At 41.9% G+C, this 27,241-nt stretch overlaps 1 protein-coding gene across 5 annotated transcripts in view; it reads right to left on the bottom strand.

The window, feature by feature from the left end:
- LOC149468331 (uncharacterized) overlaps window positions 1–27,241 on the bottom strand; it is a 654,932-nt gene that overhangs the window by 564,162 nt on the left and 63,529 nt on the right. For 4 of the 5 annotated variants that reach the window (XR_016311739.1, XM_089670290.1, XM_089670291.1 and 1 more), the window contains 2 exons: window positions 14,124–14,245; window positions 8,491–8,542 (listed from right to left, as the gene is read on the bottom strand). The gene's annotated coding sequence lies outside the window, so the exon portion shown is untranslated. Of the gene's footprint in view, window positions 1–6,966; window positions 7,208–8,490; window positions 8,543–14,123; window positions 14,246–27,241 lie in introns of those variants that run through there. The other variant, XR_016311740.1, reaches the window with a different exon arrangement.

Genomic DNA, 27,241 nt, shown 5'->3' with positions numbered 1-27,241 from the left:
AAAATCCCAGTGTTCTATTATCTGCCAAAAATCCATAAGAGTTTAAATTTAGAGAAAAATTAAAATAGATTTATTTTTGCAGCCTATTGTAAAACAAATGCCTGCCTATTAGAAGGATGGACAGGATATCACTGAATTGATTGAGAATATAGAGGTCACACAGAATACCATACTAGTTACTATTGATGTAAATTCATTATATACTAGCATCAGACATGAAGAGGGTATTGGAGCAGTTAAATGGGCTCTAAAGAATACACTGAGATCCATCGGAGGCAGAGGAAATTCATCATTCAATTACTAGAGATCGGCATGCTTAACAATTATTTCTGGTATGAAGGAGATTTTTGTCCAGAAAAAAAGCGTGGCAATTGGTGCAAAATTTGCACCTAGCCTAGCAAATATGTTCATGGCGAGATGGGAACATGAAGAAAGTTTTGGGAAGGTATGGAAAGGGTTAAGAACATGGAAGAGATTTACAGATGATATGCTGGTGATATGGAGTCACTACAGGTTTTTTTTTAAAACACAGAAAATAATCCACACGGATTCGGTTTTTCCCAGACTATAAATGCTGAATCAGTAAATTTTCTAGATTTATGTATTTTTAAAGATAATGAGAGATTATATACAAAAACATATACTTTAACCACTTGCCCTCCTGAGGATTTACCCCCCTTCCCGACCAGGCCTCTTTTTGCTACTCGGCGCTACAATAATTCAACTTATAATTGCGCGGTCATGCAATGCTGCACCCAAACGAAATTTCGGTGGTATTTGATCACCTGTGCGCTTTTTATTTTTCACGCTATAAACAAAAAAAGACCAAAAATTTTGAAAAACGATATTTTTTACTTTCAGCTATAAAAAATATATAGTAAACTCAAAGTTAGTTATAAATTTAGGCCAAAATGTATTCTGCTACATGTTTTTGGTAAAAAAAATCCCAATAAGTGTACATTGATTGCTTTGTGTGAAAGTTATAGCGTCTACAAACTATGATATAGATACTGCAATTTACGCCATTTTTTTGCTATACAGCGCTGCACTAGTTTAACGGACAATTGCGCGGTCATGCAATACAGTGCATAAATTAAATTTACATGCTTTATTTCCCACAAATTGAGCTTTCTTTCGTTGGTATTTGATCACCTTTTTTTTTTGCGCTATAAAAAAAAAAATTCTGACAATTTTGAGAAAAAAAAACAATATTTTGGACTTTTTGCGTTATGGCGTATACAAATGGCGGGAAAGATACTGGGATTTTTTTTTTTTATTATACTAATAATGGCGGAGATCTATGACTTATGGCGGTGATCAGTGATTTATGACAGTGATCAGCGACTTATGGCGGGACTGCGGCGGACATTTTGACACGGGGGGGGGGAACTGACTTGGGGTCATTGACATCCCCAGTGACACCAATACAGTGAGCGCAAAAAAAAAAAACACTGACACTGTACTAATGGCACTGGTGAGGAAGGAGTTAACTTTTTTATTCAGTGAAAGGGTTAACTGTGTGAGGGGAGTGTTTTACTAGGGGACGGGGGTGTGTACTGCACAGGAACACGTTGATACGGAGAGATAAACTCTTCTCTCCGGATCAGCATGCCAGGAGCTGACAGGGAACTGACAGAAAGCAGAGGTTCAGTGTAAACACTACAGCCGTGCTCTCTGTCAGTGATTGCCGCTAATCGCCGGGAAAGGCAGGTACTGACACCCGCGGCTGCAATCGGTGGTGCAGGTATGTCGGTGGCGCGCCTCGCACGCACCCCCTACCTGCTTTGCAAAACCACGTTTTAAAAAGTGGTTTTGCGCAGCCGTGCCGCCCTGCCACCGTATTTCTACAGTGGCTGGTCGGCAAGAAGTTAAGGAGACAGATAAGAATGAATACATTCCTACCTCCAATTGTCACCATCCACAATGGATTCAGGGGATACCGAAGGGGCAGTTTAGTCGCATAAGAAGAAATTGTTCGAGGCTTACGGATTAGATTGATCAAACTGAACTGATTAAACAAAGGTTTGTTCAAAAAGGGTATGATCCAGGTAGATTGGAAAAACTGAGATTTGAAATCAGTAAAGAATACATGAGGGACAGGAAGATAAAAACACTAAAAGAAAGGAGACCTAAAAAAGAAGATATTAAGCTGGAATTTGCTTTTATTTCCAACTTCAGTTGCCAATATGGAGATGGAGGAGATTATGTGTAAGTATTGGCCTATATTAAAAAGGGATAACATTTTGGGCCCATTGTTACTGTCAGGGATCGTACCCTCGCCGACGCACATCTATTCGCTGGAGCCGGATCCCTGTCAGCCGTGGCGATACGCATGCGCGGGAGTGTGTGGTTATGCGCATGCACACCGGCGTGCACGTCATCGCAAAGCAGGCTATTTAAATCCCAAACACACTTTAGCCTATGCCTTCTGGTCTACAATGTGATGTACTCCATAACCGGATTCTGTTGCCTGTATCTGATCTGACCCTGACTAAGAAAGAACTCCGCCTGCACCGACCCGGCTTATCCATGACTATCCTCTTGCCTGCTCCCTTGTACCTGATCTACCCGATTGATCCTGACTTGGCTTGTCTGATGCTGCTGCACCTACGTTCCTGTATCCGTACCTGGCCTGTATCCTGGTTACCGCCATACCTACCTGCTACTGAAACTACGTTCCTGTATCGTACCTGGCCTGTATCCTGGTTACCGCCATACCTACCTGCTACTGAAACTACGTTCCTGTATCGTACCTGGCCTGTATCCTGGTTACCGCCAGACCTACCTGCTGCTGAAACTACGTTCCTGTATCGTACCTGGCCTGTATCCTGGTTACCGCCATACCTACCTGCTGCTGAAACTACGTTCCTGTATCGTACCTGGCCTGTATCCTGGTTACCGCCATACCTACCTGCTGCTGAAACTACGTTCCTGTATCGTACCTGGCCTGTATCCTGGTTACCGCCAGACCTGCTGCTGAACCTAGGTTCCTGCATCCGCACCTGGCCTGTATCCTGGTCGCCGCCATACCTACCTGCTGCTGCACCTACGTTCCTGCATCCGCACCTGGCCTGTATCCTGGTCGCCGCCATACCTACCTGCTGCTGCACCTACGTTCCTGCATCTGCACCTGGCCTGTATCCTGGTTGCCGCCATACCTACCTGCTGCTGCACTTACACTCCTGCACCCGCACCTGGCCTGCACCCGGATCTTCTGAGTCATCACCTGCCTACAGTCATTTCAAGACCCACCAGGCACTCGTGCCACTCCTGGCTCGGTGCCCTCTGACCCCACTATCAGGGGCTCCGAGCGGGAGTAGAAAGAGGACGCCCTCCTCTCCACGTCAGGCTCCCCAACCAGGTACATGACAGTTACCAAATAAACCTGGGTTTATATATAGAAAGGCATCGAATCTACAGACCAAGCTGGTTAAAAATATCATTTCCCCTCCAAGGAAAAATCCAATTAAGATGTTTGATCTCAAAGGGTTTTTCCCATATAAAAAGTGTCATTTTTGTAAAACAACAGGGATGAAAACTAGGAAAATAGAGAGCTTTATGTCACAGGTTATGAAGAAAGAATTTAAGATTGATTAGTTCATAACATGCACTACCCCTTATGTGACCTACTTATTGGAAAGTTCATGTAACTTCAATATGTAGGCAGAACGACTAGGCCACTGTATAAAAGACTCAGAGAACATGTCTAATATGAAGAAGGGGAAGAAGGACCATAATTTGTCCAGGCATTTTAGAGACGTTCAAAAATGTGATCCAACACAATAACGATTTTGTGGAATAGATAAAGTGGAGGGACACTGGAGAGGAAGTAACACAATTACAGAAATCTCTAAAAATGAAATGTTTTGAATTTTCCAACTGGACACTTTGAAACCTAAAGGTCTGAATGTTGATCTGGACCTTAATTGTTTTATTTCAGACACAGAAATAGTTTTATTATATATTATATTAAATAGGGATTTAAGTCTAAATTTTATAGTTGTCCACGTCCCATCTCCTATACCCAGCTCTGGGATATTAGCATACTGGTGGAGTGTAATGGTAATTACTATTTATATTCTAGATGGGCTTTTAGCTCATTACAGAGATACCGTTTGGATGACGAGTTCTATTAGTTTCTAGTCTATTTTAGTTATTTTAGAATAGATATTTAGGGGATTAGGAGTAGTTGCCTTTCTGCTGGATTATAGGTATTTTAGATTAACTATTGGTATTTTAATACATGGTAATTGGGTTTTATCATAACTGTGTCTAGGTGCCTTATTTGTATTTTTAAACTCATTAATGTTTAACCAAAATTGTATAGTTTTATATAGGGGTTAAATATTCCCATTTATTTGTCCACTAATAGATTTACGAGGTAATATGCCATGGGGATTATTTATAGGATTCATTTGCATATAGTGTTATGGATATTGTATATTAATAACAATTAATTTATTCATATTTATTTATGAGATAGTCGGGGGATTTTTTTAAAAATTGTGTATTTATTATTATTTATTTATCTAATATTTATTTGAATAGTGGATGGATAGTGCATATACAATTGATACCACTAGATGGCGTTGGGTATACTATTATGCATTGCTGCTATTGTAATTGTATGTAAGTATATATGTGCGGGTATAGAGTGTTATGCCAGTTATGCCCCCCTGATATGTATATAGAGCATTATACATACTTGCATTTATATACTGGCCCATTTGAGTTGATGGTTTTCATTTATTTTATCAGTGGGCTAATGCCCTATTTCAAGACGGCGCAATTGGTCTGTGTTAAGGGGAGGAGTGAGAGTATATAAGTGGCCGCCGATCTGACGTACACACCCTTTGTGAAGAAGTCGGAAGTGACGAAACGCGTCAAGGACGTAACGTCGGACATAGACGTAGACCGGAAGTTGCGGAGTGGCCATCTTGATTGAAGTTAATTCACTGATTGACGTTTTTTCTGAGGATTCATGTTCCCCGCAATGGAGGATAATGTGTTTTACTATTGTTTTAATTGTAAGCATAACTTTAATAAACTAGACCCTTTTTCTAAGACTTACTACACTCTAAGGATCTTGTTCTTTGACCCATGTCATGATGCCATATGGAGATTGAACAGGGCAGGGATTATCAGATGAGGAGAGACATTTATACTTGTGGAAGTGTTTAGTCCGGTAAGGTGCATGGTGTGTAAGGTGATGGGGAGTGGATTCACATTACACTAATGCTGTGAAAAATAAGGGGAGCACTTTTTGGTTTCCCAAAGGATATTGCACAATTATATGTTTTTTGTCGGAGGTAATACCGATGGGAGAAAAGGACGGCTCGGAGCACCAGTTTTTGTGGATTATTATGAGAATAAAAGTAATTTACAAGTTTTGATAGGGTAAGGGTGTTTAATACAGCCGCTTAGATGTGGACACTGAGTGGCTTGACACTTTAATAGCACCGGGTGGTTATTATATTCCCTAATGTTTTGTGGGGTAATGCAGTATGTAGAATTTTCTTTTTGAGGAACACATGGATTGTCAGGGATCCCCTCGATCCCTGCCGCGATGGTCCCGGCGCAGGCGCACTGCTCCGCCCTGTACACGGGCACTAGGTCCGGGTCGGCTGCGGCGTTCGAGTTCGCGCATGCGCAGTAGAAGCCGCGGCCGCCCGCTGGGCACCAATGGCAGCGCAGGGCGGGATATTTAAATGTCCCTGAGCTGTCATTTCGTTGCCTTCTGGTCTTACCTGCTTCCTGTGATTCTGAACCTGTGCCTTGTAAGTTTATTGACCCGGATTGTTCTTGACCTGCTGATTTCTCCTGCCCAGACCCTTGCTTTGCCTGACCTCTCTCCCTGGATGCCCCTCATTAGATCTGACCTACTGTTGCTGACCTGGCGTGTGACCCGACGATTCTCTGCCTGCTCCCTTGTACCTTACCGTCCTCTACGTTACCAACTCGGCCTGTCTGACTTCGCACTTGCTCAGCCATCCATCCCATCGGGGTCACCCGACCTCCTCACATCTGGCTCTCCCTGGTTGGAGCCCCTGGCGAACACCCCTACCACTGACAGGTGTGCTCAGTAGTGGCGACCTGGTCTCGGGGTACTACAAGTCCATCCCCACCATCAGGGGCCCTGGTGAACAAGTACCCTGGGGCTTAGACTCCGCGCTCTGGGCACGCCTGACCAGTGGAGTGCTAGTGGTGCCTCTCGGCGGTCCCTCACATGGATATAAAGAATGCCTTTATGAAGGTGAATTAATTTTAGGAGCACAAATTCACATTGATTTAAGGATATCACGGACGTCAAGAGACTGTTTTCCTAAATACTATCTCCACCATCAGGAGCTCTGGTGAAGACCGGTTGGTACTTAGACCCTGCACCTCGGGTAAGCCTACATCATCCATTAGGATGACCTGCCAATGTAATTATCCTGCTGGTCTGCGGGAACCTCTCTACTGCTATACCTACTGGTCTTCGGGCCTGACCCCAGGCCAAGACCTATTCACTGCTCTACCTCCCCTCTACCCAGCAGCATCAATCATTCTGGTCCTGAGTTTCAGATGGGCACAAAAAGTCCGGAAAAAAGTACGGGTGCATGGGGTTAACAGGCATTCTTGGGGGCATGTGGAAGAAATCCAGCAGAAGTGCTTGGGTATAACTTTAATTTTTTACACAATTTTTTCTAAGTCTTTTTTTCCCCATCACATAGGGGACATAAAGTCCCTCATGTGATGCATTTTTGGTGACGGACTCTTGATGTCTCACCTGCTCTGCAATGAAACTAATAGAGTGCAGTTCTCGTGCTGGCTGGGAAAAGGGACACCACCACCTAGAAGTAACTCTTATATGTCCCTTCTGAGTCATTAACGGGAAGGGGAGATCAACAAATGGACATTCACAGATCTCCCTAACATCTAGAGAAAGTTTGGGTCCACTATAATTTAATAAATAATCATAAAAAATAATAATATAATAATAATAAATTTAATTCAATAATATAATCAAACCAAAAACACTGAAATTTGAAGTACAGAGGCAAATTCGCACATCGCTGAGCCAAGTCGCAAAATCGTTTTCAGTGTCTGATGACGAATTTCCCCACGAATCATTATCACTCAATTCTGCAAGTGGTTCTGATTTACTATCGCTGTTCTAAAACCGCTTTTGACGTAAAGGGACGCTTCTTGGACGCCATGGACTTTTCTAAGTTTCAAGGCAGAAAGAACAGTCAAAATGCAGGCAGGGCGCAGGACAAAGCAGTAGGGACAAAATATATGTGAAATGCATTGAAACAGCAATGACAGCAAAAATGACATTTTTAAAAAATTTCAAATTTCCCGCCCGTACGTCCCGATGTCACAGGGACCGGAACACGGAAGACGGATGCCGGCATCGGCCGGAGGAGATGGCCGGGGACGCTGCAGGGGACACATCGCGGGAGCAAAGGACAAGGTAAGTGCTGCAGGGACCCCCTTAGCAACTCCGCATGGTAAGCCCGAGAGTAGCTTGGGGTAACCGCTCTTGGTATTGAAATTTTACCCCGAGCTACACTCGGGAAAACCGCTAAGGAGGTTATACATCTTGCAAAAAAGAGAAAGGAGCGTGATTAGCTGGCTATCAGGGGAGGAGACAAGATTTTTTTTTTTTTTTAAGCATCTTGCAAAAAAGAGATTGACTGGATAGCTATAAGGGAAGGAGGAGGCCTGATTTTTTTTTCTAAAACAGGTCTGGTTCTAAAATGCAACTCAACAGACATGTTATGAACAAGCCTTTATTTAGAATTACTGCTCTGGATGGTGCTAATGTGAGACCCCTTCAATATAATGTAATGACCACCCAGCCCAGAGAATGAGTATATGCAACTTTCTGAAAACAGAACTAAACTTCCATTGCCATAATCAGTGAGCAGGCAGGCTTTTTATTGCTAAAGAGACATGCAGTGTTTCTGCAGTAAAATACAGCTGCCCGCCTGCCCGCTGTCTTCTCTGGCTATGTAAACTGAGCTGCACATGCGTATGGTCACTGTGTGCTGGGATGATGACCTCCTGAGCATGTGCAGAAATGACTTCATCCTGCACCAGCCAACGAAGATGGCTGATAGCTAACACTGCCAGGGGAATCATATGCACGGTCGTGTGTGAAGATATGCGCATGTGTATAATACAACTCTCAAAAACAAGAACTGGACTTGCCCTAACTCATGCACATGCGTAAGCACATTAACATGGTCAGCACACTCACGCACATGAGCTTGAGCGAGCATGGGTGTTTGGCACCCACTTGCCTGGTTGCGGTGACATTCAGATGGTAGGGTTAGAATTTGGCGTAAAAAACATGAAAGCATGAATCCATCCTGCCTTGTATCCTACGGTTCAGGCGGGTGGTGGTGGTATAATACACACACATCAATTCAGGGAAGTCAAACCTCTTGCTCTATATGTTGAATTTATTCCAGGTAACAACTGCACAACAATGGTTGAGCTTACCTGCACCTGGTGAAGAGAGGGGACACTTGAAACGGTCGTGCAACTGTTAAACCTGAAATGAATTAAACATATTGAGTGAGACATTTTGGAATGCAACGACTTTCCTGGATTGATAGGTCTCTGTGACAGTTTGGAGCCTGTCAGTTACCGGCTATATTTATATATACTGTATCTCTAATCTTACAAATGTATCGGGCTACATTGGATCCAGTCAAGCTCTGTATATATATCTCCAAAGGCCAATTATACATGACAGAAGCAGAGCACACTGGAGAGTGCAGATAAAACCACTTTAATAAAGAAAACATTTACATTTTACCTGCATATAAGTGAGTTGATCAGTGCCTATCACCAGAATCTGCTCATCCTGAGGTATACCATATTCCAGTTAACTATGGAAACTTTCCCCCAATTGTTTGGGATTTTTACAGGCAGAAATACTCAAATATGAATAAAAGTAAAACAATTTTTTGTAGTTTCACAATAAATAAAACAATACTTATAAAATACAGTTATAGCAAAAATTACTAGCACCCCTACATTTCTGTCAGACAATGCACCACTTCGCCCCAGAACATTGTTGCAATTATAAATGTTTAGGCATTCTCATATTTATTTCTTTTGTTTGTATTGGTATGAGACATAAAAGTGCAGGAACAAAAAGCCAAATCTGACACATTAAATGCAAAATGCCAAAAATGGAATGGACAAAATTATTGGTACCTTCAACCCACCAGTTACAGTACATAGGGAAAACTTGAAATGTACAATTTGTCATGCAAGACCCCAAGCGTTTCAGAGTCATAATGCTCCTTCTTAAGTGATATTTCTGCATGAAAGATAGTGTGATCTATGGAACAGAAATTGCAATTGCTCTTTATGATAGATGTCTGCACAGATAAGGGCAAAAAGCATCCATCTAAGATGATAATTAGTATTGGATGTTGGAACAGAAGACAATTTTCTACAAGAGAAACAAAATGTATAAATATATATATCAAAACATTCCTTTAGAAGTATATTAAAGTAGAGGCAAATATTTCAGTGGGGGGGCATTAAACAGAGGCTCCCAAGTCACCAAAACAAACATATCCACCAAGTCAATATACTCACCAAATTGTAATCGATCTTATTTATTTTGGTGATTTGGGTGCCTCTATTTATTGCCCCCACTGAAATATATGCCTCTACTTCAATATACTTTCAAAAGAAAAACTTTGATTGAGATATATATATATTATACATATTATATATATATATATACACAGTATATGTATATATATATATATATATATATATATATATACACACACACACATACATACAGGTATATAACTTGTATAGAATTCTCTCCTGTTCCACCATCCCAATACTATTTATCATCTTATATGGATGCTTTTGCAATTATCTGTGTAGACATCTATCATGAATAGCAATTGGTGGGGTGTTTTGCAATTACTTCCCTTTTCACATTATTTTTATTGTATTGACTGATACTAATGCAGCCTTCTTTACTTACCATATCACTTAGGCGGCCCCAGTGACTGTTTTTAACTTTTCACTCACTATAGTGTGAGCAGGAGCGGACTGACCATTTGGAAACTTGGGCACTGCTCGAGGGCCCGTGGTCAGTAGGGGGCCCCATGAGATGCCCCTGGTACCTTTTTCATCGGCTTTTTTGAGTTTGGGCAAGGACACAGGGGCCCCATGATCCCCTATTGCCCGGGGGCCCCATGAGTTGTCAGTCCGCCCCTGAGTGTGAGTATTGCATTCTTATATAGATATATTGATTTTGATGCATCGTATATATAATGATATTCTATACATTCTAAAATTGAAATTTCAGTTCCATAGATTACCCCACTCTCTATTCAGAAATACCCCGAAGAAAGAGCTTTATGACTCTGAAACACTCGGGATCTTGTATGACAAATTCTACATTTCAAGATTTCAAAGTGGCACATAATTGTGAAGTGGAAGGAAAATGAGAAATGGTTTTCAAAATTTTTTATAAATAAATATGTGAAAAGTGTGGCATGCATTTGTATCCAGCCCCCCGGAGTCAATACTTTGTAGAACCCCTTTAACTGCAACTACAGCTGCAAGTCTTTTTGGGGATGTCTCTACCAGCTTTGCACATCTAGAGAGTGAAATTTTTGCCCATTCTTCTGTGCAAAATAGCTCAAGATCTGTCAGACTGGATGGAGAGTGTCTGTGAACAGCAATTTTCAAGTCTTGCCACACATTCTCAATTGGATTTAGGTCTGGAATTTGACTGGGCCATTCGAACACGTGAATATGCTTTGATCTAAACCATTCCATTGTAGCTCTGGCTGTATGTTTAGGGTCGTAGTCCTGCTGGAAGGTAAACCTCCACCCCAGTCTCAATTCTTCTGAAGACTTTAACAGGGTTTCTTTTAACCACTTCAAGTCCGGACACTTTCACCCCCTTCCAGGCCAATTTTCAGCTTTCAGCGCTATCACACTTTGAATGACAATTATGCAGTCATGCAAGACTGTACCCATATGAATTTTTTAGCATTTTTTTGAGACAGATAAAGCTTTATTTTGGTGGTATTTATTCACCATTGGGATTTTTATTTTTAAGCTATATAAATGAAAAAGTCCAAATATTTTGAAAAAAAGTGTTTTTCTTTTAACGTTTTGCAAATACATAATATTTCATCATAAATCTTGGCCAACACTTATTCAGTTATCTTTTTAGTAAAAACAAATAACCCGAATTAGTTTATAACCAAAAATTATAATTTAAAAAAAAATTATATTTTAATATTATTTATTTATTTTACATACTGTCACCCTAGCAGTACAGTGTCACCATGGTGACAATATACTACTTGTGGGGGTGATGAAGATTTTTTTTTTTTTTACACTGATTGCCTTTACACCCATAAAGGCTGTAAAAGCAATAATTTCTCCTTCTCTCTGGCTGCATTCTTGCAGCCATTGAGAAATACTGTGTGAGCTGTGATTGGTCACAGCTTGTCAAATGGTACAAGTGTGTTGTGAATAGCCTTCTACCATGTGACCTCTGTGATCATTCACAGATGTCACACGTAGTAAGCAATGATGTCAGAAGTAACATCTTGCTTACTGCTCTGCATGTGATCACTGATTGGCTAATCAGTGATCACATGATCGGGACCTCACACGACGATCGGTGTTCCACTGGGTCCGGAGGACACTCCCAGGGAGCGCGCACACCCAGGGAGAGGGCCACCCGCCCATGGGCTGCCACCGTCCGGCCCTTTATATACAACGGCCGGACGGCAGGTGGTTAAGATTGCCCTGTATTTGGCTCCATCCATCTTCCCATCAACTCTGACCAGCTTCCCTGTTCTTGCTGAAGAAAAGCATACCCACAACATGATGCTGCTACCACCATGTTTCACGGTGGGGATGGTGTGTTCAGGGTGATGTGATTTGCAATGTTAGTTTTCTACCACACATAGCGTTTTGCTTTTAGGACAAAAAGTTCAATTTTGGTCTCATCTGACCAGAGCAATTTCTTCCACGTGTTTGCGGTGTTCCCCACATGTCTTCTCTCAAACTGCAAACTGGACTTCTTATGGCTTTCTTTCAACAATGGCTTTCTTCTTGCCACTCTTTCATAAAGGCCAGATTTGTGGAGTGCACAACTAATAGTTCTCCTGTGGACAGATTCTCACACCTGAGCTATGGATCTCTGCAGCTCCTCCACAGTTACCATGAGCCCCTTGGCTGCTTCTCTGATTAATGCTCTCCTTCCCCTGCCTGTCAGTTTAGGTGGACGGCCATGTCTCGGTAGGTTTGCAGCTGTGCCACTCTTTCCATTTTCGAATGATGGATTGAACAGTGCTCCGTGAGATGTTCAAAGCTTGGGATGCTTTTTTATAACATAACCCTGCATTAAAACTCTCCACAATTTTATCCCTGTCTCGTGTGTTCCATAGCCTTCATGATGCTGTTTGTTCACTAATGTTCTCTAACAAACCTTTGAGGGCTTCAAAGAACAGCTGGATTTATACTGATATTAAATTATACATAGATGGACTGATTAGATGATTTCTGAAGGCAGTTGGTTCCACTAGATTTTACTTAGGGGTATCTGAATACAAATGCACGCCCCACTTTTTGAAAACCATTTCTCATTTTCCTTCCACTTCACAATTATGTGCCACTTTGTGTTGGTCTATCACATAAAATCCCAATAAAATATATTTACGTTTTTGGTTGTAACATGACAAAATGTGGACAATTTCAAGGGGTATGAATACTTTTTCTAGGCACTGTATATACCATAGTTTGTGGATTCTATAACTTTCCTACAGACTAAATAATAAACACTGATTTGAGTTATTTTCACCAAAGAAATGTAGCAGAATACATGTTGGCCTAAATTTAGGAAGAACAATTATTTGTTTGCAAAATTTTATAACAGAAACGAAGAAAAATGTGTTTCTTTTTTCAAAAATGTTTTTTTTTTTTTAATTTAGCAAAAAATAAAAAACTGAGTGGTGATTGGTGGTATTTAACTGCTTCCCCTTTGCCCTATAGCAGAAATACTGCTATAGGTCGGCACGGGTGCACAAAATCACATATATATATATATACACATGCGAGTTTGCATTTATAGGTAGGGGGCGCGCACTCCTTACCTGCGCCATCATTCGCGGCTGCGGCCATCAATCACCAAGTTCCAGCCGGTGATTACTCGTGATTACTTGCCGTGCCCGGTGATTGCCAACCATCTCCAAAAACAGTTCTCCTCCCTGTCAGCTCCTGCACACTGCATTGCATGGCTGTGCAGCGAAGCACAAACACACAGCCCCTAGTGAAACAGCACACAGCTAATCCTTTGATTGCCCCACATGTTAACCCCTTCCTGTCCAGTGCCATTAGTACAGTGTCAGTGGTTTTTACTAGGGATATCAGTGACACCAAGTCAGTTTCCCCAGTGTCTGAATGCCCACTGCAGTCCCGCAGTCCTGCTAAAAGTCACTGATCGCCGACATTACTAGTAAAAAAAAAAAAAAAAGCCACTATATATACCGCCATTTGTAAACGCTATAATGTTTACATAAATCAATTAATTTACACGTATTGGGATTTTTTTTAGCAAAGACATGTTGCAGAATACATTTTGGCCTAAATTTATGAAGAAATTAGATTTTTAAAATTCTTTTACTGGACATGTTTAATAGCAAAAAGTCAAAAATATTGTTTTTTTTCTCAAAATGGTCGATCTTATTTTTTTTTTATAGCGCAAAAAATAAAAAACACACAGGTGATCAAATACCACTGAAATAAAGCTTAATTCGTGGGGAACAAAAGGACATAAATGGGTGCAGCGTTGTGTGACCGCACAATTGTCAGTTAAAGTAACGCAGCACCGCAATGCCAACAAATGGCATGGTCAGGAAGGGGGGGGTAAATCCTCAGGAGGGCAAGTGGTTAAAGTCAAGATCTTTCCTGGACCGGCTGAGTAATGTCAGCTGACGGGGTTTTAGAAAACGGGTCACAGGAGTGCTGGACGAACTGCACTACTGTGATTCCCAGAAGTAGAGCCAAACGAGCTTTGGCTTTACTCCTCCTTTAATGAACCCTTAAAAAAAAAAAACTATGGCACTCACCTCAGTGACAATGTAGACCAAATAGGGGAGAGCTTTGTTCACTTTGGCGTTCTGTCTCTTTCCATTTTCTCCTTCACTGATTGTACCTCAAGTGCGACTCACAAATCCTTGCTCTTCATCATCTGAAACGCAATCAAATAATTCATTACTTGGATAACTCAGTAAAACATGTCATCTGTACAACAGAAGACCCCATTTGTGTGTGGAAGAGGGATAAAAATTAAATTATATCTGCAGCCTATTGGTCCTTTCCCCCTTGCATTGGTGGTCAAAGTAGTGAAAGTTACCCCCCTGCATTGGGGATCACCTACCTGATTACAAGACTTTATTTACATAGTTACATAGTTAGTCTGGCTGAAAAAAAACAAAAGTACATCCAGATAACCATTAATAAAAAAAAAAAAAGTTAAAATCCTATACCCACAGCAAAGCATGATCCAATTTTCTCCTGCAGGGAAAAAAAATCCTTGCTGATCCCCCGAAAAGGAAATCAGATATTCCCTGGATCAACTTTATCTATAAATGTTAGTATCCGGTTATATTCTGTGTATCTAAGAAAGAATCCAGGACTTTTTTTTAAAGCAATCCACTGAGCTGGCCAGAACCAACTCTTGAGGGAGTCTATTCCACATTTTCACAGCTCTCACTGTGAAGAAATCTTGCCATGTCTGGAGATTACATTTCTTTTCCTCCAGACGTAAAGAGTGCCCCCTTGTCCTCTGTGATGACCTCAGGGTGAATAACTCTACACCGAGTTCACTAAATGAACCACGGATGTATTTATACATGTTGACCATATCCCCCCTTAATCTCCTCTTCTCAAGAGAGAATAAATTCAGTTCCTCTAACCTTTCCTCATAGCTGAGCTCCTCCATGCCTCATATCAGTTTGGTTGCCCTTCTCTGTACTTTCTCCAGTTCCCCAATGTTCTTTTTGTGAATTGGTGCCCAATACTGAACTGCATATTCCAGATGAGGTGTTACTAATGATTTGTACCGGGGTAATATGATATCTCTCTCTCTGGAGTCTATACCACTTTTAATACAAGAGAGGATTTTGCTCGCTTTAGAAACCGCAGCCATTACTACGCTTGTGATCGACCAGAACCCCCAGATCCTTCTCCACCATTGATTCCCCCAGTTGTACCCCCCCTAGTATGTATGATGCATGCATATTCTCAACCCCCAAGTGCATCAGCTTACATTTATCAACATTAAACCTCATTTGCCACATAGTTGCCCAAATAAACAGTGCATTGAGGTCGGCTTGTAAATTGAAGACATCCTGTATGGACGTTATTCCACTGCAAAGCTTGGTGTCATCTGCAAAGACTGAAATGGGATTTTTAATCCCAGAACCTATATCATTTATAAATATATTAAAAAGTAAGGGTCTCAGCACTGAACCTTGGGGTACACCACTGATGACCTCAGACCATTCAGAGTATGAATCATTAACAATTACTCAAAATTACATTAACAAAATGTAAACAATGTCTTGGTTACCATGGTAAGCAAATGTAAACAATGTCTTGGTTACCATGCTAACTAAATGTAAACAATGTCTTGGTTAAAATGCATGTTATGGCAAAACTAGCTATTATTGATTTCTTATTGTTGTCTGTGTCTTCAATGGGGAGATTCAACATCTATCACTGTCAGGGCAGGGGCCGAGGAACGGACAGGCAGGCCTAACAACGTAACGCACTGGCTGACGACAACCACCACCCACAGACCGAAGTCCCTCAGGGCGCGGAGTCTAGGTCCCTTCACCAAGGCCCCTGATGGTGGGGATGGACTTGACGCAGCCAGGAACCAGGTCGCGGCCCCCGAGACACCTCAGCTGCGGTAATGGCCGCCGCCAATGGCGTGTAGCTGGTGGAAGAGACAAAAGAGTAGTCATACAAGCCGGAGTCAACAACAACAGGACAAAACAGTACAGGACAGCAGACGAGAATCACAGGTCACAAGCCGGGTTCAGCAACAGAGGGTCAGATCAAAGGAGAATACAAAGAATAGTCAAGACAAGCCGAATCAGATACCAGGAGAGTCAAGAGAGTCAGAACAGAGTAATAGCAACACAAAGACACAAGACACAAGAGCAAAGAGCATGTGCGGGCCACAGGCTTATATGTCATCAGCCACGCCCCTCTGGGGGGTGGACCTCAGAGACCTGAAGGCATAAAAAGGACTCCCATCATGCACAGCAGAATCCAAGATGGACGCCAGCACATGGAGTAACACAACCTCAGGGAAAAGGTAGGACCTTGACAATCACCAAGACAAAATCAAACATTTATGAACAAATCTTCACTGCCAGCTATAGTATCCTGACAGCCAGCTCCAGCAACTGTCAGAATACCTTATCAGCGGCTACATCCAATTGACTAAGGGGATTGTTCAGCTGATAGTTTTCCACCGAGCTCCTTTAACAAAAGTCAATTGAACAATCAATTTTTGTCAAGCTGGAAGATGTGGACAGGGGCAGCATGAATCAGCTGAAACTCAAGCCATGCATAGCAGCAAAAAACACCAATTATCCTGATAGAGTAAGGAAGGCTAAAAAACTATATAAAAAACAACAACTTTTGGCTATACAAATACTTCAAATGGACGACTGTCTATTTCATAATTGTCTAAACTCCCTGCACCATAATTTTCTGATTTCCGAGTAATGAGTGAAAAGCAGCTGACAAAGACAATTAGAAAATACCAACAAAAATAGGGATCCTCACATATGTACAATAAAGACTGCCGTCAAGAGACAACTTGCAGGGGTTTCCTCGGCCTGCTCACACAGGGAAAAAAACAAAACAAAAAAAAGAATATTAGCAGCTAGTTAAAATAAACTACTAAATAAAAAACCTTTTGTTTCCCTTCACACGGGTGAGCCAATCAGGTCCCCCTGTCAGTTTTTCAGCTGGAACTAAACCAGAAATTCTATACAAGTCTATGGGCACTAGGGTTGCCACCTCATCCCCTTAAACCTGAACACATATTAATTACACAGGTTCTGTGGCTGATTAAGGTGGTCATTAAACTCACCTAGTGCCTTATCTGTATTAACTCAGCCTCAGAACCTGGGTATATTAATATGTGTTCGGTTATAAAGGGATGAAGTGGCAACCCTAATGGGCACATGAATGTAAATGATCGGGTGTCCGTTTACATTCGCTTACTTCTGAGTCCAACCATTTCTGGGGGGAAAAAATGGAAAAGTCTGAGCCTTTTTCCATTTTTTCCAACAGGACGGAACAGAGGACATCTAAAGTATATGGCTGATAACAGATCTAATATGGATCCTGAAAACTCAGTTTTTTTAATGGAGCTAAACACTGAACAAAAACGTAGCATCCATCCTGTTCTGCTCAATTCAGTGGGGGATCTATTTAAGGTGCCCGTGTGAAAGGGGCCTTGGGCTGCACGTATATTGTACGGTGATTTTTTTTAGGCTTCCCAAATGCCCTTATTACTCATTAAGCCTGGATTCACACCTACATGATTTACCGCACATGAATTTCCACTGAAATAGAAGCTCAGCAAAGAACTTCAGCTCCTAAAACTCTGTATCGGCTAATCTTGACAAAGGTATCCTCTCTGCTTATGCTTTTTTTCCTCATCGCATGCTCAGATTGAATTGTCCAGGTTTGTAAAAGTTTTCCATTAGCGCAACAAATTAGGCATTGAACGCACTGTATTTTAGGAGCTGCACCTTAAAGTTGAGCTCAAGACCCATCAATTGGAGTAGTTTTCTATACATAAAGAAAAAAAATCATTACATTTACCAAGCTTAAGAACTAGAGTGTCAGGATAAAAAAAAAAAAAAACAAGAGCATCACCGACCTTCATAAAATATTTAAGTAAAACAGAATTTCATTCAGCTAAAGGGAAGTATGTGCAGTAACGTCTACTGATTACAAGACTGCTGTTTACACAGCCATCAGAGAAGAGGAACACATCAGACTGCAGAGAAGAGGGACATCCCAACACAGCCTGGGAAACGGTTTAAATGAGCAAAATAAGATGTCAGAAAAGTGTATGTAAGAAAACAAGAAAAATACATTTCTTCAGTATATATCGTCAATAAATACACACCTCCCCGTGGTTTATCCCTATTGTTTTCCATGTGCCCTGGTCACAGCAGATCGCTGGTGTGATGTACAGTGAGGAAATATACAGACATGCTGCATTTTCATACAGTGGAACAAATAGGAACTGCATGTCCCCACACAGCACTGCAGTGCAGAGATATGGATGAAGTGGGACTATGTGACACTTCACCAGGGGTGTTGACATTTTTGAAAAAACTACTTTTCCAGGGACTAAATTGGGGCCCCAATCTACTTGTCCCTCATGACAATCTACTTGTCCAGATAAAAAAAAAAAACAACTTAACCAAAACCATATTTAAATCTGAGGTGATTTTAGGAATCTCTGGGGATTTTAAAATCAAGAGGCTTTATGGCGACTTAAACGTGTAATATTTTTAACATTGTGCTGTATATCTCCTCCTCCCCTCCCTGCCTGTCTTCAGCACCACACCCAGGGACTAGCAAGGAGGAGAGACACCTTGCAGTGTGATGAACAACGATTGGCTGCTCATCAGGAAGGGGGGGGGGGGGAATCAGGGCTTATACTTTATCCCTTTCGCTGCCAGAGCCGTTTTTGAGTTTTTTGCACATTTCAAAAATCATTTTAGGCCGGAAGATTACATAAAACCACCAAACATTATATATTTTCTGAAAGCAGAGACCCTAGAGAATACAATAGTGGTAGTTCCAATTTTTTATGTTGCAGGATTTTACCGCAAAATTTTAGTACAAAAAACAAGTTAATTTTAGGGCACAAAAAAGCAATAAAATTACCCTATTTTGTTTTGTAAAATATAAAAGATGATGTTGAAGTGAGTAAATAAATATCCAACTTGTCAAACCTTTTGTGTGCGCTCGTGAAATGGCGACGAACTTCAGTACCCTATATTTTCTATAGGTCAACACTTTTAAAGCTCCTTATAAGTCATCAATTTAGCGATACAAAAAAGATCTGGTGCTAAAATTATTGCTCTCATTTTGGTTTTATTTTCAATCACATAGGGGACAAAGTGATGATTTTTGGTGACAGGTTCTCTTTGAGACATCCAAGACCCTGGATGTCTCCCCTCTGCCCCACTGAATGTAATGCAGTGCACATTGCACCGCATTACATTTTTTCTGGGGATTGCATTACAATCTCTCAGCAGGGACCCGGGTCAGCGCAAGAAGGGGAGGGGAGTGGACTCGTCTGCTATTCTCCCTCCCCTCTAGCAAACGGCGAGCCAGGCCAGCAGATGGGTAAGCGGAGCCCAGGAGACCTCACACGGGAAGGGGGGGGGGATTGAAGGTGTGCAGAGAGGCTGGCACTATGTGGAAGTAATCGGCCCTAATGATTCCACCTGATAGGTGAGCCGCGCAATTGTCATTCAAAGTGTGACAGTGTTGAAAGCTGAAAATTGGCCTGGGCAGGAAGGGGGTGAAAGTGTCCGGACTTGAAGTGGTTAAAGCTTTACTTCTACTCTAATGACATTCACAACTATTACACTGGCTCTGGATGCCATTACTCCCTATGCATCTGTGACTAAGCTGGGCCAGTCCTTTCTTGGCTGTATTGGCTAATCAGCCTCCAATCCTCATCACCATTAAGCTGTGAGCTTTTCATACAAACTGAACATTAATGACACTGACAACTATTGAACTGGCTTCGGATGCCATTATTCTCCATGTATCTGTGATTAAGAAGATCCCTTCTAGATTGTAAGCTTGAAAGAGCAGGGCCCTCGAACCCCTCATGTATTGAATTGTATTGGTATTGTTCTGTCACATGTTCTGTCCCCCTTTGTAATGTACAGCGCTGAGCAAACTACTGGCGCTTTATAAATACTGTATAATGATAATAAAATAATAATTAAGCTGGGCCAGTCCTTTCTTGGCTGTATTGGTTAATCAGCCTCCAATCCTTATCCCTATTAAGCTGTGTGCTTTTCAAAACCGCCTATATTGAAGTATCTTTATTGTGAATAACAGGGATTTATTTCCATATTGGCACCGATCTGGACGTGTATAGCCCTCTATTCATAATGGGGTTTCATTTGAGTTCCCTGTCATATCTATGCCACTTAACCTCCCTAGTGGTCTGATTATGTCAGTATTTCTGTGCTCAAAGCGGTACATTTTTTTGCATGGAAATATGTTGTTTTTTTATTGTAGGCCTGTAATTCCTAGGAATAATTCACTGAAATCAGTCCAAACAAGAGTCTAGTAAATCACAGAGCAACGCTTCAGGATAATACCGAGTGTAGCTCAGGGTTACCGCTTTTGGTACTGAAAGTTAACCCCGAGCTACACTTGGGAATACCACCAAGGAGGTTAATGTGCTGTTAGTTTTATGAAGGCCTTGGTCTGTTTGGTGAGTCCATTTCCCAGAGCTCAGTTCCCTGCCTATGTGGCTGAATACGTGTGTTCCCGATATATGAGACTCTGGATAGAATTGACTCATCAACTTTGCTCATTTAAGATGGAAGGTAGTTGTTTAGCGATTAATTTGTTACTGTGTGTGGCCCGGGTCATTTTAAGGTGATAACGTTATCATACCTCATTTTAATGTGAATGGAGGATCTGTTGGCCTAATAGGTCTATTACCTTTTTGTGAATTTAATAAAGCTGTTGGTTTTATTTATACCGCTGTTGGTTCTCTTTCAAAACTTCTTTCTTTAGGGGGTCTTCTGGATCCCCCAATATCTTTTTCTATCTGTTGTATAATCAAAAAAGTGCGCTGTCCCTTTAAAGTTGTGTGAAACGTATGCAAATCACCAAACGTGAATAATAGTATAAATTGACAAACTGAACAAATATAAAATTCCTATTAACGAGCAGGAAGCACAGGGCCCACTAAAGGACGTTGGGCCCTCAGGCCATCCTCATGAACATTGTTTCTGATTGTTTGGTCAGAGACATTAACACCAGTGGCCTGCTGGAGGTCATTTTGTAGGGCTCTGGCAGTGCTCATCCTGTTCCTCCTTGTACAAAGGAGCAGATGCCGGTCCTGCTGATGGGTTAAGGACCTTCTACGGCCCTGTCCAGCTCTCCTAGAGTAACTGCCTGTCTCCTGGAATTTCCTCCATGCTCTTGAAACTGTGCTGGGAGACACAGCAAACCTGGCAATGGCACCTATTGATGTGCCATCCTGGAGGAGTTGGACTGCCTGTGCAACCTCTGTAAGGTCCAGGTATTGCCTCATGCTACCAGTAGTGACATTGACCCTAGCCAAATGCAAAACTAGTGACAGTCAGAAAAGATGAGTAGGGTAAATGTCAGTGGCCTCCACCTGTAAAACCATTCCTGTTTTGGGGTTCGTCTCATTGTTGCCCATCTAGTGCACCCGTTGTTCATTTTATTAACACCAAAGCAGCTGAAACTGATTAACAACCTCCTCTGCTACTTAACTGACCAGATTAATTAACTTGCTGTGCTATTCTATGATTAAAATGTGTTTCTTAAAATTTTTTTTGTGTGTGTGTAAGTAATGTATGTAGCTGACCTCATCTGGGATTGATTTTTCAGCAGCTAATTGTGTACAGCTGAATGGAGTCTTGTCTTCCTATACTAGGTGACTGCAGGATCAGTCCAGCAGGTTATGTATAAGAGCTGAGAGAGGCATGAAACTCGTCAACCTGGAGTCCCCCACTGTGATCTCTATGCTTTTGAGTTCTGTGTTACAAAGATGTACTGCAATAAAGGCCGTGTTTTTACCGGAATAAAGCCGTCCTGATCTTCTTTTGGATTCTAGAACTGTTTTTAATTTATAGCAAGAAAGAGGTACTTTTGCCTGAGAGTGCACTTCCCAAAAAAGGTTTGTTGTATTGCTTTGGGCAGCCGTGATTCCGTACACCAGTGGTCACATATAATTGCAGCATCCCTTTACCCCTGGTTCACATATATGTGGCTGCGCAGGCCGCGTTTTGTACAGGCACGATAGCCCATTCATTTGAATGGACTCCCGTGCCAAGCCGGGAAGAAGTCCCTACACTTCTTTGGAAAACACAGCCCGCACAGGAACCTCGGTTCCCAGTACGGTTGCATTTTCCAGTACAGGTGGCGTGCCATTAGAACTAATGGCACCCGCCTGCAGGTCCGCATTTCTCTGTGTGGGTTCGCAGTGGCACCACCCGCACAGATGTGAACCTAGGGTTAGACCATGGGCCCTCAACTTGTGGCCCTCCAGCTGTTGTAAAAATTACAAGCATAACTTTGTGCTAGCCTTTTCATTGATGGAACAGTTACTGATGGATTTCTTGTCTTGTTTTCAGAAGCGAGCACTTAAATTGCAGCAGAAAAAACAGGAGGAAAATCTTAAGCAAGAACAGCAACGTGAGCGTGCGCTGGGGAGAGAAAAACAATTGACAGCCAAGCCGGCTAAAAGAACATGATATGAAGGGCATGTCTGGCCCGATCATAAACTCCGCGTCCATTTAATTAAGGAAAATCGGTGCTGATACTGTTCAAGCTGAAAGCGGTTATCAAAAATTCTAGTCTGTGTTTTTATGCTTTTAAACATCCAGTCCAGTTTTCTGCTTGCACTGACTGAGCACAAATTTCAAAAGCCTTTCAAGATAAGTGTGGGTGCAATCGTTGTGTATGATAAAGCACATGAAGAAAGTCTAAGCACACCGTGAAGAGAATGTAGTAGCTGGAGCATGAATTCTTTTCTTTGTGTATGAAAGCACAGACTACTTTTTGTCATTACTTAGTGAGCTTAGTATGAAATCTGAGATCATAAATCTGGTATATACTGTATAGGGCCCAATCCATAGAACCCTGGAATTCTGCTGCCATCTACTGGCTGACATCAGGAAGGCAGCTTACAGTATTTGTAATCATATGTCCATGGTATTCAAGATAGGCGCTAGTCCCGCTGTCATTTAAATGAGGCAAAGATCTGCTTGCACAGTATTAGACATTTTTTACATACCTTATAAAACTCCAGGACTGGAGTTGTCTGCATATTGCTTGCTGCTGAACTTATGCTGTATGATAATCCGTATTGGTCAGTGTGAGACCCATTGCACTATTTTTGCCTGTTACATGATTGTAGACTTATGAAACATTTTAGAGTTGCAGAAACAAAGGAGAAAATTGAGATCAATTATACATCAGAACAACCCTTAGTTTTACCCTGAGATCAATGTTTGCAGGCTGTAAAAATAAAAGTAATGCCCGTTTTTGTGGTCAACAGTCATGCACATGTGAAAGAATTTAAAAAAAAAAATAGTATGTGTGTGTGTCTGCTCTTCCTCAGCATGTCATAACTGTAAATTTTGGGAGTGGGAATACACACCATACTACTCTCAAAGATTTCCAATAAGCAGCTGTCAGTTCTAAAAACCACCTAAAGGGCCACCAACTGGTCACCAATGTCCTACTCTAAGATATGTAGTGCCCCTCTAGTTGTCGCTTTCCTTTATGACTGTACAAGGGAGAGCTGCTGTTCATTAGTCCACAATCCACCCATCTCTGGGGCAGCCAGTTGGCAGCATAATAGAGCTCATCAGTGCTCCCTATATATGGTAAGCTCTTCTGGGTGAAATGCATCAAACTGAGGCTTGGTCTGGTTGAACGTTTGGTGATCTTGTCCAGAACAATACAGTCTGTTTAAATCCCATGTCATTGTAGTGTGGCCAGCTTCTTTGTTTACTTTAATGCAAAACGTTGAGCTTTTGAATCCTTCTAATATATAGAATGGATTTCCCATAACTTCCTGTCCTGATGGGAAATGAGGGGTACTCTCCCCAATAGGGACACAGGTGGCAATGCAGATCAATAGATCAGACAGAGGCTCTGATATGAATATATGTTTAGAAAATGGTACAGCTTCACATTAGATGTTGCTTGACTTGGGTCTTAGGTTTTATTCATCTTCTAACTATTCACAAGCAATTAAATAGTTGCTATCAGTAAACATAAAAGGTTTTATATTTGTTTTTTTGAAATAATTAAGGTGTATATCTCTGTGACAGATTTGTACCTGTACATATCTGCTGGATGCATTCTTTCTTTTTTAGCCTGGGTGACACCAATCTTAGATTATTGTGGCCTCCTTGTGAATTCTGAACTGAAAAACCGCTAAATGCACAGATAAATGACATAGACCTCAGCTGTTTTACCTGCCAAATGATTTTATTACTGTCCCTGCAGTCCTTACATTTACACAGCTCTTCCATACCACACAGTCCTGTCTTTTTTTTTTCGTCAGATGGACCAAAACATGATATCCCAGAGGTGTTCTATTGGATTTAGGTCAGGCGAGCGTGGGGGTCATTCAATGGCATCAATTACTTCATCCTCCAGGAACTGCCTGCAAACGCTCGCTAGATGAAACCGGGCATTGTCATGCACCAGGATGAACCCAGGACCCACTGTACCAGCATAGGGTCTGATAATGGGTCCAAGGATTTCATCCCAATACCTATTGGCAGTCAGAGTGCCATTGTGTAGCCTGTAGAGGTCTGTGCATCCCTCCATGGATATGCCTCCGCAGACCATCATTGACCCACCAACAAAACGGTCATGCTGAATGATGTTACAGGCAGCATAACGTTCTCCACGGCTTCTCCAGACCCTTTCACATCTATAACATGTGCCCAGGGTGAACCTGCTCTCATCTGTGAAAAGCACAGGGTGTCAGTGGTGGACCTGCCAATTCTGGTGTTCAATGGCAAATGCCAATCGAGCTCTATGGTGCCGGGCAGTGAGCACAGGGCCCACTAGAGGACGTTGGGCCCTCAGGCCACCCTCATGAAGTCTATTTCTGATTGTTTAGTTAGAGACATTCACACCAGTGGCCTGCTGGAGGTCATTTTGTAGGGCTCTGGCAGTGTTCATCCTGTTCATCCTTGCACAAAGGAGCAGATACTGGTCCTGCTGATGGGTTAAGGACCTTCTACGGCCCTGTCCAGCTCTCCTAGAGTAACTGCCTGTCTCCTGGAATCTCCTCCATGTTCTTGAGACTGTGCTGGGAGACACAGCAAACCTTCTGACAATGGCACGTATTGCTGTGCCATCCTGGAGGAGTTGGACTGCCTGTGCAAACTCTGTAGGGTCCAGGTATCGCCTCATGCTACCAGTAGTGACATTGACCCTTTCTAAAAGCAATACTAGTGACAAACAGTCAGAAAAAAGGAGTAGGGAAAAAAATGTCAGTGGCCTCCACCTGTAAAACCATTCCTGTTTTGGGGGTCGCTTCATTGTTGCCCATCTAGTGCACCTGTTGTTAATCTCATTAACCCCAAAACAGCTGAAACTGATTAACAACCCCCTCTGCTACTTAACTGACCAGATCAATATCCCAGGAGTTTCATTGACGTGATGCTATACTCTCATTAAAAAGCATTCCTTTATTTTTTTTGAGCAGTGTATATAGCTGCGTAAATTGACGGCGCAATACAAGTACCTGTAATAAATATTAAATAAATTACGCCAGTACGCGTCTCTCTCGGAAGGCAGGTTTTGGACATTTTTTATGCCCCTAAACCCTGTTCTAAAATATTCTAAATGCCACAATGTGTGTGAACACATTGGAAAATACTGACCTGTGTTTAGAGGCATAAAAAAAAAAAAAGAAAAATGCATCTAAAAGTGGCATTTTTTTTTATAGCAGAAAGTAAAAAAAAGTTTTGCTTTTTTTTTTTTAATTTTCAGTCTTTTTTAATTTATATTGCAAAAAATAAAAAAAACCCAGTGGTTATCAAATACCACCAAAAGAAAGCTCTATTTGTGTGAAAAAAATATATTGCATGACAGCGCAATCGCCAATTAACGCAGTGCCGACCTGCAAAAAAAAAATGGTCTGGTCATGAAGGGGGTAAAATCTTCTGGCGCTCAAGTGGTCAAAAACTATGGGCTGCATTTAGATCAGTAAAAATAAGTGACAGTTTTTGCTAACTGTGTGCAAGAGCCCTAAGGCTTTGTTTACACAAGCAGTTGGGGGGGGTAGTAAAAGATAGGCAGCTGAGGAGCGCCCCCTTCAATTTATTGGGTCCTGTTTACCATGGTACTACCTGCTGAACACAACCTGTGGCCGTGGTAACTTGCACCTGCCCGGTCTGGGGACAGTAAAACTGAATTGGCCCATGAAAGCCAAGGCATAAGGCTACATTCACACGAGCGACTAGCCCTGGTGCAATATACAGAGGCAGGATGTGGCTGTGTCCAGCAGCAATCATTGCAGGTAATTACTGGCTGTGTGGACAGCCATTGCTAATTGCAGCTGCTGGTGACCTGTCATTTACCCCCCCGGTCACATCAAAGCAGATTTTGAAATTATGCAACTTACAGTGAAGCTGATTTCAGCAGCGATTTGCAAGACATCTGGCGCAGATATCTATGCAAATCGCAACAAAAGTAGTGCATGGACTAGATAAAGAATAAAGAGGTGGCGCACACACCTAGTGCATTATCCAAGGTTTATTGAAAGGTATGAAAGGTAAAAACATACCCACAGACCAAGCATGTATCTAAAGAGCATTTGCATAATGACGATGGCCACAACGGCAAGCAAGGTGATCCAACTGTCAGTGCGGTCAAATGGTTGACGCGTTTCGGGGACGAGACCCTTTCCTCAGAGCTACTGAGCAGCCTCTGGTGCAGATGTGTATGGATGATGGGAACCTTGCTGGTGATGGGCATCACTTTAGAAATCAGTGCGGCTCCGACCAATTCGGAACTGCACACATATATCCGCTCTAATAGCAGACAATAGGGTGCAACTTGGCATACGATTTGCAAGTCGCCTGGCACCCAAATCGCAGCCAAATCGCACCCAATGTGATCGGAGTGTAAGGCTACTTTCACATTAATGCATAGCAAAAATGCATATGCATTAATGTGCATATTAAAATGCATATGCATTAATGCATTTTTTGGTGGGTTTTTACTGCGTTTGCAGTGCATTTTTTACAGAACATACAGTTGTGACCAAAATTATTCAACCCCCAATGCTGTAAAGGGGTTTAGGGACTATAGTGTACATTTGGAATTGTATTCAGAATCAAATCCTACAAGGACGTTGTAACTACCCAAATGCAACTAA

Source organism: Staurois parvus, unplaced genomic scaffold (genome assembly GCF_062004578.1).
Source record: "Staurois parvus isolate SC_StPar_1 unplaced genomic scaffold, SC_StPar_1.0 ptg000089l, whole genome shotgun sequence".
In the NCBI taxonomy this organism is placed as follows: domain Eukaryota; kingdom Metazoa; phylum Chordata; class Amphibia; order Anura; family Ranidae; genus Staurois; species Staurois parvus.
The sequence above is the reverse complement of the archived record's forward strand: the minus strand, read 5'-3'. Positions and strand labels throughout refer to the sequence as shown.